Source organism: Mastigoproctus giganteus, chromosome 9 (genome assembly GCF_048544385.1).
Source record: "Mastigoproctus giganteus isolate SK-2022 chromosome 9, ASM4854438v1, whole genome shotgun sequence".
Lineage (NCBI taxonomy): Eukaryota > Metazoa > Arthropoda > Arachnida > Uropygi > Thelyphonidae > Mastigoproctus > Mastigoproctus giganteus.
This window is the reverse complement of record NC_143583.1, coordinates 13,266,227-13,281,508: the sequence shown is the minus strand read 5'-3', so window position 1 is coordinate 13,281,508 and position 15,282 is coordinate 13,266,227. Positions and strand designations below refer to the sequence as shown.

The following is a 15,282-nucleotide window of genomic DNA, read 5'->3' as shown; positions in this document are numbered from 1 at the left end:
TAGCAAAATGAGCACACCATTGTTCGCTCACATTTTAACTCATTTTTTCGATGCATCGCATCGTAGTATTTCGAGATAATTGCAGATCTTGAAGAGCACTTTTAAGCCAAGGAAGCATTGCAAATTAAACAACAACATTTTCATTTTATCATTACAAAAAAATATTCTAGTTCCCACTCTTGATGAAAATGATACATTTTACCCTTTTTTGTAGTATTAATTTTAAATCAAAGGGTATTAAATTAACGTATAAGTACTATCCAGTTATTAATATCAAGTAAGCTAAATAAGAATTTGACACATACACTATGCACTCCACAGCGTAACTGCATGAATTTTCACTAGATAAGCCTAGTGGCTGCACGGCAACAAGAGTAGTCATGTGATTCACCGGATTTGTAATAAGGTTATGCGGTGGAGCCCATAATAATAACAACATTTACATTTTAACTAATCTATTTTTTATATATAATTAAAATTCGTTGTGACGTGATCGACCGAAATTAAAGCCGCCGCGATCGACTGGTAGATTGCAATTGACTTGTTGGCCACCCCTGCTCTAGAGGAAAAGGATGAATCAGATTAGACCACTTAACATAGATGGGTTGACTATTGATGATCATGCTTAGGTAGATGATAAACTGAATGAGTATTTTGCTTCTACGCATGAGGAGTTATGTGTAGAAGTCATTGAATAATATGTGTAGAAGTCATTGAATAACAATTGTTGAAGTTAAACATAAGGAAGGCACCTGGGGTGGATGGGATCTATCCAGTTAAAGGAGGCAACAGAGGACGTAAGCAAACTCTTACCCATAATTATGAGAGTTTCCTTGGACTCAGGGGAGGTTCCCATGGACTGGAGGTCAATTCACAAAGGGGGTTTGAAAGGTGACACAAGTAACTATAGACCTGCTAGTTTAACTTGTGTTCCGGGGAAAATCATGGAGTCACTGGTTAAAGAAGCATTGCAGGATCATCTAGACAACACTGTAGTAATATTTAAGACACAGCATGGGTTTGTTGAAGGGAGGTCTTGTCTGACCAATTTGATTGGATACTATGATGTGGTCACAAAGGAACTGAATGTCAAAAATAATTTTGATATTCTGATTACTGAATACACCATGAATTGTCAAACTACTAGAGGAAGCTTATCTGCGAAAAGAACTAAACCTCCTAAACACTTTGTAGTCCATTTCACAAATATACGTGGTCTCAATACTAATCTCAACGATGTCCATTTCAACTTGCAGTCTGCAAAACCCCGTGTACTTTTTCTGACAGAATCTCCGTTATCGGTTGATTCAACTTCTGCTCATCTCAGTTGCCCAAATTGTTCGCTGTATGATTCCTCTCACCTCAAAGGTAGTATTTGTGCATGTGCCCATTCCGATATTCCATATCAGAGACTTTTTAATTTGGAATCTCCTCTTTTCGATCTTCTCTGGCCTAAAATCTCTCTTCATCTCATTGTGTCAAATTCATCTGTTGACTCTACCATTCTCCCAACTCCACTAATCACTTGGAGCTCTTTGACTTCCCCTCTCTTTGCAGCTTTACTTTCTCCAGTACAACTTTCCTAACAATAAGGTAATTTACCTTGGTGATTTTAATGTTCACAACTCCAGCTGGCTTGCGTTCTCTAGTCACACAGACCCAGCTGGTCGAGATGCTGAGGCTTTTGCAGTTAGCATTATTAGCGTTAGCACGGGCACATGATGTAAGAAAGCAAGCTTATATAGAATCAGCCAAAAAAAATACCCCCCTTCTCATTCCATCCGTCCACTCACTCCAAATGTTTGATTAGTTCTGCCTTGAATCTGTTTAAGCTATCAACTTATACAATGACAGATGGAAGTTTGTTCCAGCAATCAACCACCAGCTGGCTAGTGGTAAAAAGATAAAAATTTTACATAAAAAAGTTAACCGGCTGCTGCATGATAAGATTCATTACTCATGACATCCGAAATTACATTTACATAACTAGAAAACTATTCCATTTTGAAAAGCTTAAACAAAACACATTATTACACTGTGTAATAAATCTGATACAAGAATTTCAAGATACTTATAGAAATAAAAAAGAGACTAATTCAGACTTATGATTAAAGAGAATTCAGACTAAAGGCAAACTTCTGCATATCAATCCTACAACTGCTTTCCTCAGTTTCAATTTATGCCCTCTCAGGCGATTATTCCGAGCAAGAGGAAGAATCCCATCAGCATTGAGCATGCTCAAACCATTCAAGGCTTTATACACCCCAATCAGATCACCTCTCAGGTGCCTAGTCTCCAGACACTAGGAGACTGCAAAACTTAAGCCTTTCTTCGTTAGAACAACCCTTTGTTCCATTCACTAATCTTGTTGCCCTTTTCTGTATTCATTCCAACAGCTCTACATCCTTCTTAAAATGAGGCCTCCAGACCTGTATATGGTACTCAAGGTGTGGTCTGACCATTGCCTTATACAAGGGGATTATCACCTTCTTATCCCTGCTAGAGAAATTCCTGTATATCATTGGCAAGACACCATGAGCTACTCTTGCAGACCGTCTGCACTGCTCAGAAAACTTCATATCTGCCTGCACAATTATCCCCAGGTCCTTTTCACTCTCTACCACTGTGTGTGTAGCCGACCGGGCTAGCCGAGTGGGTAAAGTACCTGCCCGGCAACCCAAAGGTTGCGGGTTCGATTCCCGCCTCGGGCTTGGATCAAAGTACTGCAAAAACCTTGGGATGTGCAATATGGCCACAGAAGCCGATGCGCCAACAACTACCAAATCAAAATCAATCAACTGTCAGTGTAGTACCACACAGTTGATATGTTACTCTGGGGGTTACTGCTTCCCATATGCAGTACTTTACATTTGTCAGTGATAAACGTCAGTTGCCACCTCTAAGCCCATCTGCTCAACTTTTCTAGATCCTGTTGTAGAGAGCATACTATCATTAACAACCCTGCTGACCTTCATATTGTCTGCAAACTTGGACATTAAGCCTGATATACCATCATCGATATCATTAATGAATACAGAAAACAACAATGGACCCAACACTGAACCCTGGGGGGGGGACTAATATTATTAGTCCACGAAGAGCAGTGTCCATTGATTACCACTCTGTCTTCTCCCACACAACCATCCCTTTATCCGTAACAGCAATTTGCCTCCTGTGCCACACTGCTCCAATTTGTGCAGCAGTCTTCTATGTGCAGTCTCAAAACCCTTTCTAAGATCCGAATATATGATATCAATATTATTCTTTGCATCCAGTTCCTTTGTGACTACATCATAGTATGCAATAAAATTGGTCAGACAAGACTTCCCTTTAACAAACTAATGCTCTGTCCGAGCTATAGCTGAAGTCTTGTCTAGACTGCAGGAAGTTTTATTTTAGCCAGCGAGTTATAAATTACTGGAATAAGTTGCCTACATGTGTGGTTGAGGCTGACAGTTTGGTGAAATTCAAAGGTCATCTGGATAGTACCTTCGGATGAGGGAAGCACATAGGATGATAGGTTTAATTTCCTTTTCTTTTATTAATTATTATTATTATTATTTATTTTATTTTTATTTATTTATTTTTTTTTATCATTGTTTTATTCGGGTTTCTTTTTTTTTTTTTTTTTGGCTGGTGCAGCATAAGTCATAGGCTTTCTTGCACCATGCAGCCATTACTAATACTAATCATCCAATATATCCACAAAATCTTTGCTAGCGTGTGAGTGACCAAACCACAGATTCCAGTCAATACCTGGGAAATTAAAATCCTCCATTATAAGACACTCTGATTTACTGGCCCACTCTGTTTTTCTGCACAATTGCTCATTATACTCATCGGATTCATTAGGCCTATAACACACACCTACTCTCATTTTTCCTTTCCCAGTGCCTAGGCGCCTCCGTAGCCAGGTGGGAAGGAGCAGCAGTGCGTAGCACACGCTTCTTGATTAGACTGGGGTTCGAGCCCATCACCACTAAATACGGAGGATGCGGAAAGGTCAGGGAATGACCACCGCATATCCCAGAGTAATATGGCCTTAGTTGCTAATGCTCCTAAAAACCAAATAACAAACAACAACAACCCAGTGCCTCATCATCATCATCATTAGCCATTTTCAATCCACTGCAGGATGAAGGCCTCTCCAGCAACTTTCCAGTTCCTTCTGTTTTGAGCACTGGCCATCCATTTACTACCCGCAAACTCATGAATTTCATCTTTCCATCTCTGCCTTTGTCTTCCAGGTTTTCTTCTAGCTCCTCTTGGATACCATTCTGTTATTTTCTTAGTCCATCTGTCATCATGTCTTCGAGCAATGTGTCCTGCCCAAGACCATTTTAGTTCTTTACTTTTGATAAGAATGTCTTTTACTTGAGTTTGCTGCTTAATCCATGTGTTTCTCTTCTTATCTAACAGTCTGATTCCCAATATAATTCGTTCCATTCTTCACTGTGTAGTTCTCAGCTTCTCTTCCATTTTTTTTGGTGAGTGCCCAAGTTTCACTTCCATAAGTCATGGTGGGGAGTATACATTGGTTTATTATTTTGCGTTTCAAACAAACTGTTATATTGCTCTTTAGTATGTGACTATATTTCCTGAATGCTATCCATCCAAAATTTATTCTTCTCTTGACTTCCAGCCATTTATCATTATTACAGCTAATAACTTGTCCCAGATAAGTATGACTCCACCTTTTCAATTACTGCTCCTTCAATCATTATATCCCTTTCTGTGGCATACTTGTTCATCATTACTTTTGTTTTAGCCATATTCATCTTTAGTCCAAAATCCTTACTAACTGTGCATAACTGATTAAGATTTTCCTCTAATTCTTTGGGATCGTGGCTTATGACCACAACGTGGTTTACTTAAAGATTTAATTACCATCAGGGGTAAAGGAAAGGGTTTTTGCTTTCGTAAAGGTGAGTACAGTGGTCTCCGACAGTTTTTAAATTCTGTACAGTGGGATAAACTGACGTGTTACCAACAGTAAATTCTAAGTGGGAAGCATTCAAGGAATTAATCGTGGAAGTTACTAAAAGTTTCATACCTATTAAGAAATATTATTCAAGGTTTAGGCCTAAATGGTTATCTAATGAACTAATGAGACTCGTAATAGAGAAGAAAAATGCATGGGATGCATATAAATTATCAAGCGACTCAGAAGTCTTTGGCAGATATAAGCTAGTCTGTAATCAGGTGACAAAGGCGGTTAGGCAGGCGAAGGCAGATTATGAGAAATCCTTGGTAAAAGATGCCAAGAAAAACAGCAAGGATTTCTTAACTTATATAAACTCTAAAAGGAAGTAGATGAATCTGATTGGTCCACTTGACATTGATAGTTCGACTGTTGATGATCCTGCTCAGATAGCAAACAGAATGAGTATATTGCGTCTACATTCACACATGAGGAATTATTAAGGTTTGAAAATGGCAGAAGGTTATCAAATTGTAGCAGGATACTTAATGATTTTGTAATAACTGAAAGCAAAGTGGAGGAGAAATTGTTGAAGTTAAACATAAGAAAAGCAGCTGGGGTGGATGGGATCTATCCAGTTATATTAAAGGAGGCGGCAAAGCAACTAAGCAAACCCTTAGCCATAATTATGAGAGCATCCTTGGACTCACAAAGGGGGATCGAAGGGTGACACGAGTAATTACAGACCAGTTAGTTTAACTTCTGTTCCGGATAAAATAATGGAGTCACTGGTTAAAGATGCATTGCAGGATCATCAAGACAAGACTGCAGCAATAATTCAGACACAGCATGGGTTTGTTAAGGGAAAGTCTTGTCTGACAAATTTGATAGGATATTATGTGGTTACAAAGGAACTGGATGCAAAAAATAATTTTGATATCATATATTAGGATTTCAGGAAAGCTTTTGATACTGTTGCGCATGGAAGACTATTGTACAAATTGGAGCAGAATGGTATTAAGGGTAAGTTGCTACAATGGATAAAAGGATGGTTAAGTGGGAGAAGACAGAAGGTGGTAATCAATGGGTGCTGCTCTTCTTGGACTAATGTTATTAGTGGAGTCCCATAGGGTTTGGTGTTAGGTCCACTGTTGTTTTGTTTATTTATCAATGATATTGATGAAGTATATCAGGCTTAATGTCGAAGTTTGCAGATGATACAAAGGTTGGCAGGTTTGTTAATGACAGTAATGGCAGTGTGCTACCGCAACAGGATCTAGATAATTTGGGCAGATGGGCTAAGAAGTGGCAACTGAAGTTTAACCTTGACAAATGCAAAGTTCTGCATATGGGTTGAAGTAACCCCAGAGAAATGTACCAACTGTGTGGTACTACACTTAAGGTGGTAGAAAATGAAAAAGACCTGGGAGTAATTGTGCAGTCAGATATGAAGTTTTCTGAGCAATGCAGACAGTCTGCCAGGGCAGGTCATGGGGTTTTGTCAATGATATATAGTAATTTTGCTAGCAGGGAAAAGGAGGTGATTATCCCTCTGTATAAGGCAATGGTCAGGCCACTCCTTGAGTACTGCGTACAGGTCTGGAGGCCTCATTTTAGGAAGGATGTAGATTTGATGTAGATTTACTTGAGCGTGTACAGAGAAGGGCAACAAGATTGGTGAGGGGATTGAAGGGATCCTCTTACCAAGAGAGGCTTAAGTTCTGCAAATTGCAGTGGCTGGAGACTAGGCACCTGCACGGTGATCTGATTGAGGTATATAAGGCCTAGAATTCTGATGGGATCCTTCCACTTGTTCAGATTACGAACCTAAGGGAGCATAAATTCAAATTAAGAAAAGACAGATGTAGATTAGATGTGCGGAAATTTGACTTTAGCCAGCGGGTGGTTAATTGCTGGAACAAACTTCCATCTGTCGTTGGGGAAGTTGATAGGTTGAATAAATTTAAGGAGGAACTGGACAGGCATTTGGAGGGAATGGTGTGATATTTTTTTTTTTTTTTTTTTTGGCTGATGCTGCATAAGCTCATACACTTGCTTTCTTGCATCAAATGCCACTGCTACTACTACTACTACAACTATTACGTCATCTGCAAATCGTAAATGGTTTAGGTACTCTCCGTTCACATTGACTCCTTTCTGCGACCGGTCTAATCTTCTGAAAGCTTCCTCAAGGGCAGCAGTAAACAGCTTCGGAGATATTGTGTCTCCTTGTCTGACTCCTTTCTCGATTTTAAATTTCTTACTGTCTTTGTTTAGTCTAATAAAGAAGGTAGCACTCTCATATATTTTCTTCAAAATCATAATATATGGGGTATCAATGCCTTGTCTTTCCAGTGCCCGAAACATTGCCTTATGCTGTATGGAGTCAAATGCCTTTTCATTATCCACAAATGCCAGGCATAATGGTGTTTTATATTCATTTGCTTTCTCCATTAGCTTTGATATTACATGAAGGAGATCCATAGTTGAGAATCCTGTCCTAAAGCCAGCTTGCTCTTTCGGTTGATTCTCATCAAGTATTCTTTCTAATCTGTTAGTAATGACCCTTGTGAACAACTTGTAGATGTGGGATAACAAGCTAATTGGTCTATAATTTCCAATTTCTGATTTATCTCCTTTCTTATGCAGCAAAACTATGATTGCATTATTCCACTGCTTAGGCGTCACACCTTTTCTAATGCACTTTGTGAAGAGCCTTGCCAGTTTTTGTGTTGTCTCTTCCTCCCAATTTTAACAACTCTACAGTAACTTCATCTTTCCCTGGGGCTTTCTGATTCTTCATTTTCTTCAATGCATGTTCTACCTCATGAGGAAGAATATCGGGTATGTCGTATGTGTTGCTACTTTGCAATCCATCTTCCCCACTGCTGGCATCATTCTCCTGTTCCTTGTATAATTCTCTATAGTAGTCTTCTGCTATTTGGATTATGCCTTCTCTGCTGTTTATAAGTACATCATCACTATTCTTCAGTTTCAGTATCATTTGTCTTTCTGTATTACTGCTCATGGCTGCTGATTTAAATCTTTTGTTTTCCCTTAATGCTTGTTCTACATTTCTTGTGTTAAATCTTCTTATGTCCTCTCTGAGTCTCTTTCTAATGGCTTTGCATAACTCAGTATACTCAATTTTCCTCCTGTCAGTGTTTTTCTTGCTCTTCATTTGTCGTCTTCAGTTCATCATGACAAGTGTTTCTTGACTAATTTTTTCTTTGGATTTCTTTTTCCCCTATAGGTTTTTTTTGGGCTTTACCACTTTCAGAAAGTTGTAATATTCCTCGTTGATATCTTGGTCCTGAGCAGTCTGCAGAAGCTCAAACTTGTTCTTAAGTTCCAGTACATACTGCTTTTTCTCCTCTTCTGTTATCTCAAAGACCTTTGTATTATTTACTCGAGTCAATTTTTTCCTTTCCTACATCTCAATGAAGTGTACATCTTACCATTCTGTGATCACTTCCAACATTTACCTTATTCAGGACGGTAACATCATTCACAATATATCTTCTGTTAGTGAGGATGAAGTTGATTTCATTAGTAGTTAATCCATTTGGACTCTTCCACGTCCACTTTCTGTTCACCCTTTTCTTGAAAAAAGTGTTCATTACTGACAGTCCTTGAGATTCTGCAAATTCCACAAGGCTTTCACCTCTTTCATTTCTTTCACCAATTCCAAAATTTCCTATAGTTCCCCTTTCTGCGCTGTTTTGTCTTTTTCCAACCTTAGCATTGAAGTCCCCCATAATAATAGTGGGTTTTCTGCTCATCTAGAAGACTCAATTTCGGTGTACATTTCTTCAACCTCTTCATCATCATGGCTCGATGTTGGTGCATAAATCATTATAATCTTTAGCTTGTACCTCTTAGAAATCTTGAGTATTAGTCTTTGACACCCTTGGTGATGTACTTTTGAATTCCAAAATGTTGTTTTTAAAATCTTTATGGACCAGAAACCAAACTCCACCTTCACTCCTTTCACTGTTTCCATTGGTGTACAGCAGATTTCCACTTAAGTGATTCATTGCCTATGTCACACCAAACAGACTCAACATTGCATTGTCCTCCAACATCAATTGGCTGCACTTCCTTAGATTTTGTGTTTCTTAACTAACAGCATAATCCCCCTCCCTTCCTATCCTTTCTGTACACATTATACTACACAAATTCTAATTCTGCATTGATTATGTCTGTGTGACACCACGTCTCTGATATCCCTACAGTATCTGGCTTTTTACTAATTTACTAATTATACTCCTAACATTGGTATACATGCACCTGTTTCAGCTCTTAGTTACCCTACCACAACCCATCTTACTTGTTCCACTCTGGCTCCCAGCAGTCCTGGAAATCCCCATTGCCTTGCTTTCCTGGCTGCTGCTTAATTGCATTTCAATAGCAGCAGTGCAAGAATCACTTTCACCTCTGCCAACGGCTACTCTAATCTATTAGTCTGTGTATCCCCCCAAGCTAGCAATTTTCTGACCCACCTAACTCTGCCTTGATGGCATTAGCAAATTTTCTTGCAACATTTCTATTTATCCCATCCCTGTAGAAACAGTCTCTTCTGTTAACAAGCACAGACCTGGCTGAGAAAAAATTCTACACCTTGAGCCTTGCACAGTCTCTCCAGGGACGAATTGATCGATAAGGCTCTCATCATATACTCTCTCCTATCATGTCTGAGCAGAATTGCAGACACTTTCAAATTCAACCACAACTCACGTCTTTTTATCAACATTGACCTGTACTTGTTAGGTAATTCTGCCAGTCTCCTACTCTTAATATCATTAGTGCCAACATACAACAATATCACCCTTTGTTCCCTTAAAAGATGATATCTGCTGTACAATGTCATCAACCTTTGCCCCTGGCAGACATACCCTGGTCCTCTTCTACCCATTATTAATGACCTCGCACAGTGTGTTCATTTACCTACCAGAATACCGGATAATCCTAACCATACAGCCAACATGCTTGATCCTGTTCTCACAAACAACCCTTCTAAGTACATGGTCGAAGTGAGTGGTCCTTTAGGCACCTCAGATCACAACTTGGTGATTGTCTCTTCTCCAATGGATCCTTTATCTCATGGCTATTCTCAACCTCGTGTTGTTTAGCATTACAAGAATTCGAGATTCCTTTTCTTCTTTTCCTTGGCTGGATTACTGTTTCAAAACTTTTGATGTCAACGTTTGCTCAGATCATGCCAGTGAAATTATTCTTGTAGGAATGGAATCCTTTATTCCACGTTCCACTTTAAAATCTCATTCTTTAGCTAAACCTTGGTTTTCCAATAAATGTGTTAAGGCTGTTCAAGAGAAGAATGTTATTCTCTTGAACAGCCAATTATTCTGTTTCATTTTCAGCCTACACCAAAGCTCGCAACAATTGTAAAGTAGTTATTAATCAGTCCAAACTAGGTTTTGAACAGGCTTAGAGTAAAAAACTTGCTTCTTGCCTTAATGGGAACCGAGCATTCTGGTCCTTGCCAAAGCTATTGGCCGTAACTTTTGCTCATCTCTGCTCCCACCTCTGTCAAAATCAGATGGTTCTGTTTTCACTTCAGCCAAGGATAAAGCTGACCTGTTAGCATCCCATTTTTCTCCCAACTCATGTATTATTGATCTTGGTAAAACATCTCCCACCATTCCCAACATGCTCCATTGAATGGCTCCTGTGGTCTTCCATCAAAAGGATATCAGACAGATTTTGACAAAACTTTATGCTAAGAAAGCTGCAGGTCCTGATGGTATTTCTCCACTTGTTCTCAAAACCTGTGCTCCTGAACTTACTCCTGTTCTTTGCCACCTTTTTTCACTTTCTTATTCTAAAGGTGTTTTTCCTTCTGCTTGGAAATTTGCTCATATCCAGCCAGTTTCTAAAAAGGGTGACAAAGCCCTCCCATCCAATTATCGTCCTATTGCAATTACTTCTAATCTTTCTAAAGTAGTGGAGAAATCAATTAACCGCCAATGCTTGAACTACCTAGAAACCTTCCATTTTGATCGCCAGTATAGATTCCATCAGTGTCGAACCACTGCTGTTATTCTGGTTTATGTTACCTATTTATGGACAAATTCAATGGAAAAGTTTGGTGAAACTCAAGCAGTTGCTCTTGACATCTCAAAGGCTTTCGATCGTGTTTGGCCTAAAGGTCTTCTAAACAAGCTTCCATCTCATGGTTTGCCAAATGTTTTTTATAATTGGTTATCAAGATTTCTCTTTGACCACTCACTGACGGTGTTGGTAGATGGCTAGCTCTCTTCTAACTTCTCCACTAATGCTGGTGTCCCCCAAGGTTCAGTTCTTTTCCCCACTCTTTTCCTCTTGTATATTAAATACCTTCTTCCATTGACTGAAAATCGTATGCATAGTTTTGCCGATGATAGCACATTGCATTCTACTTTCTAGTTTGCGAAACCTTGCCATGCTCAATCAGTTTCAACTTCTTGAATATCCGGTACCAATTTCTTAAATGCCGATCTCCATGTAATTCTCCATTGCGGCAAAGACAAGTTAGTTGATTTTAATCCTTCTAAAATCTAGTCCTGTCTTATATCTCGCAAAAGGATTATCCTGTTCCTATGCTTATCTTCGGTGACACTCCAGTTTCTATGACAGATGATATATCTCTTTTGGGGATTATGCAGACTTCTAATCTCTCTTGTTACAAGCATGTTACAAATATTGCTTCCTCTGCAGAAAAAAAACTTAGTTTTTGCTTTTGCTCTTGGCTTAACTTTTCTTCCAAACAGCTGTTCACTCTGTGCAAATCGCAAATTCGCCCTTCCATGGAATATTGTTCCCACATCTGGGGCAGTACCCCCAAAACCTCTCTCTCATGCTTCTAGATTCCATTCAGAAGAGGACACTTATGTTAATTAATGACTCATCTCTAACAGAGTCTCTCCATTCTCTGTCTCACAGACATACTGTTTCTGCTGTATGCCTTTTCCACAGATACTTCCATGGACACTGTTCTTCTGAATTGGCTTCTATAATTGCCACTCTCTCTCTCTCTTTCAAAACAGTTCAAAAACGTGCTGCCACCAGCCAACATCCATTTACCGTCCAACTTCAAACTCGCAGAACCAACTTTTCATCTTCCTTGTTTATTTATTCAATTTCCATATTTTTGGTACGACCATCCTTCATACGTATTTCCTGAAAATTACAGTCTACAGAACTTCAAATCTAATGTCAACAAATATCTTCTTTCGTCTTCTCAACCTCTAACCGAAGCACGGTAACCTCTAACCGAAGCACGGTAATAAGTACTGTAGGTTCTAATACCTCTTGTGTTTTGGGTTTTCATTTAAAAAAAAAAAAAAAAAAAAAAAACTTAAATACAATGATGGATAGGCTACTTATTTTTGTATACCTTATTTTCAGTATACCTTATTATGCAGTATTGTTACCCCATCAAAATTTAAAAGGTACTGAATATTGGCTTACAAGTGAAATTCTGTTGATTAAAAGTTAGCATACACATTGCTGCATATATTTGAATGTTTATATGATTAACAGAAATCAAAATTATAATACCTAGATTCATTAAATTTACCAACTTTGTTTCACTCTCTCTCTCTCTCTAGGTTATTAGGATAAGTCACAGTAAAATACAATAGCACGTTTGTGATAATTCTGCATAATACATGCCATTTACCATGCTATTAGTATAATTCTACTTGTAATATTAAGAAGGCTTCTATTAGAATGAGCAGAAGCCTGAAAAACAAGATGCATGGTATTTCAGAGACTGCTGGGAGCCATTGCGGTACAAGTAAACACATGGGTTGTGTTAGGGTAGCTAAGAATAGAAACAGGTGCAGGTATACTTGCGTGTACACCAATGCTAGGAGTTTAGTAAATAAATTTGATGAATTTGAGGTATTGCTCAAAACATCGAAGGCAGATATTGTTGGGATATCAGAGACGTGGTGTCACACAGATATAAGGGATGCAGAACAATTTGGGGAGTACAACGTCTACAGAAAGGATAGACAGGATAGGAAGGGAGGAGGGGTTATGCTATTAGTTAAGAAACACATAAACACCACGGAAGTGAAGCCAGTCGACATCGCTGGACAGTGCAGTGTGGAGTCAGTTTGGTGTGACATAAACATTGGGAGATCAAAATTGAGAGTAGGAGTGTGCTATAGGCCTAATGACTCTGATGAGTATAATAAGGAACTGTACAGGGAAATAGAGTGGGCCAGTAAATCAGAGTGTCTTATAATGGGAGATTTTAATTTCCCAGATATTGACTGGAATTTGGGGGCTGGTTACTCACACACTAGCAGGACTTTTGTGGATTTATTGGATGATTGTTTTCTACATCAGCATGTTCGGGAGGCAACTAGAGGGAGTAATATTCTTGATTTGATTATCAGCAGTGATTCTTCATGCATTAAGAATCTGCAGATAAATGAACCACTAGGTGGCAGTGATCACAGTGTGCTGAAGTGGGATTTACTCAAAGAGGTAACTACCATTAGGGGTAAAGGGAAGGGTTATTGCTTCCGTAAAGGCGACTACGATGGACTGAGACAGTATTAAAATTCTATACAGTGGGACCAACTGATGATGTTACCAACAGCAAATTCAAAATGGGAAGCATTCAAAGAACTTATCTTGGAAGCTACTAGGCTTTACATACCAACTAAGAAATATTGTTCAAGGTTTAGGCCAAAATGGATGTCAGATGAACTAATGAGGCATATGGCAGAGAAGAAAAATGCATGGGATACATACAAATTAACACATGACACAGAAGCCTATGATAGATACAAGTTGGTATGCAACCAAGTTACAAAGGAGGTTAGGCAGGCGAAGGCAGATTACGAGAAATCCTTGGCAAGGGATGCAAAGAAAAACAGCAAAGAGTTCTTTACTTATGTAAACTCTAGAAGGAAGGGGATGAATCAGATTGGTCCACTTGATATTGATGGGTCAAGTGTTGATGATCCTGCTCAGGTAGCTAACAAACTAAATGAATATTTTGCATCGACATTCACACATGAGGAGTTATTCAGCGAGGGGAATGCCAGAGGTGTATTCAACTCTAGCAGTAAGCTACAGAATCTTGAAATAACTGGGAGTAAAGTGGAGGAGAAACTGTTGAAGATAAACACAAGAAAGGCACCCGGGGTGGATGGGATCTATCCAGTTATATTAAAGGAGGCAGCAAAGGAAGTAAGCAAACCCTTAGCCATAATTATGAGAGCTTCCTTGGACTCAGGGGAGGTACCCATAGACTGGAAATGTGCTAATGTGACCCCAATTCACAAAGGAGGATCAAAGGCTGACACAAGTAATTATAGACCTGTGAGCTTAACTTCTGTTCCAGGCAAATTAATGGAGGCACTGGTTAAAGAAGCACTGCAGGATCATTTAGACAAGACTTCAGTTATAGCTCAGACACAGCATGGTTTTGTTAAGGGGAAGTCTTGCCTGACCAACTTGATTGGATACTATGATGCAGTCACAAAAGAACTGGATGCAGGGAATAACTTTGATATTATATACTTGGATCTTAGAAAGGCTTTTGATACTGTTGCACATGGAAGACTGCTACACAAATTGGAGCAGTGTGACATTGGAGGCAAATTGCTGCTATGGATAAAGGGGTGGTTGAGGGGGAGAAGACAGAGAGTGGTAATCAATGGACACTGCTCATCGTGGACTGATGTTATTAGTGGAGTCCCTCAGGGCTCAGTGTTGGGTCCATTATTGTTTTCTGTATTTATAAATGATATTGATGATGGTATATCGGGCTTAATGTCCAAGTTTGCAGACGATACAAAGGTTGGCAGGGTTGTCAAGGACACTACTGACACTATGCTGCTGCAACAGGATCTGGAAAGGTTGAGCAGATGGGCTGAGAGGTGGCAAATGAAGTTTAACATTGACAAATGTAAAGTACTACACATGGGAAACAGCAACCCCAGAGCAACATATCAACTCTGTGGTACTACACTGACATTGGTAGAGAATGAAAGGGACTTGGGGGTGGTTGTGCAGGCAGATATGAAGTTCTCTGAGCAGTGCAGACGGGCTGCAAGAGTAGCTCATGGAGTATTGTCAATGATATACAGGAATTTTCCAGCAGGGATAAGGAGGTGATTATTCCATTGTATAAGGCGATGGTCAGGCCACACCTAGAGTACTGTATACAGGTCTGGAGGCCTCATTTCAAGAAGGATGTAGAGCTGCTGGAACGAGTACAGAGAAGGGCAACAAGATTAGTGAATGGAACAAAGGGGTGCTCTTACGAAGAAAGGCTTAAGTTTTGCAAATTACAGTGTCTGGAGACTAGGCACCAGCGAGGTGATCTGATAGAGGTG

At 39.3% G+C, this 15,282-nt stretch overlaps 1 protein-coding gene across 1 annotated transcript in view; it reads left to right on the top strand.

Moving 5' to 3' along the window:
* Window positions 1–15,282, top strand: part of LOC150080055 (uncharacterized) — a 390,832-nt gene that overhangs the window by 54,765 nt on the left and 320,785 nt on the right. The window lies entirely within an intron of this gene.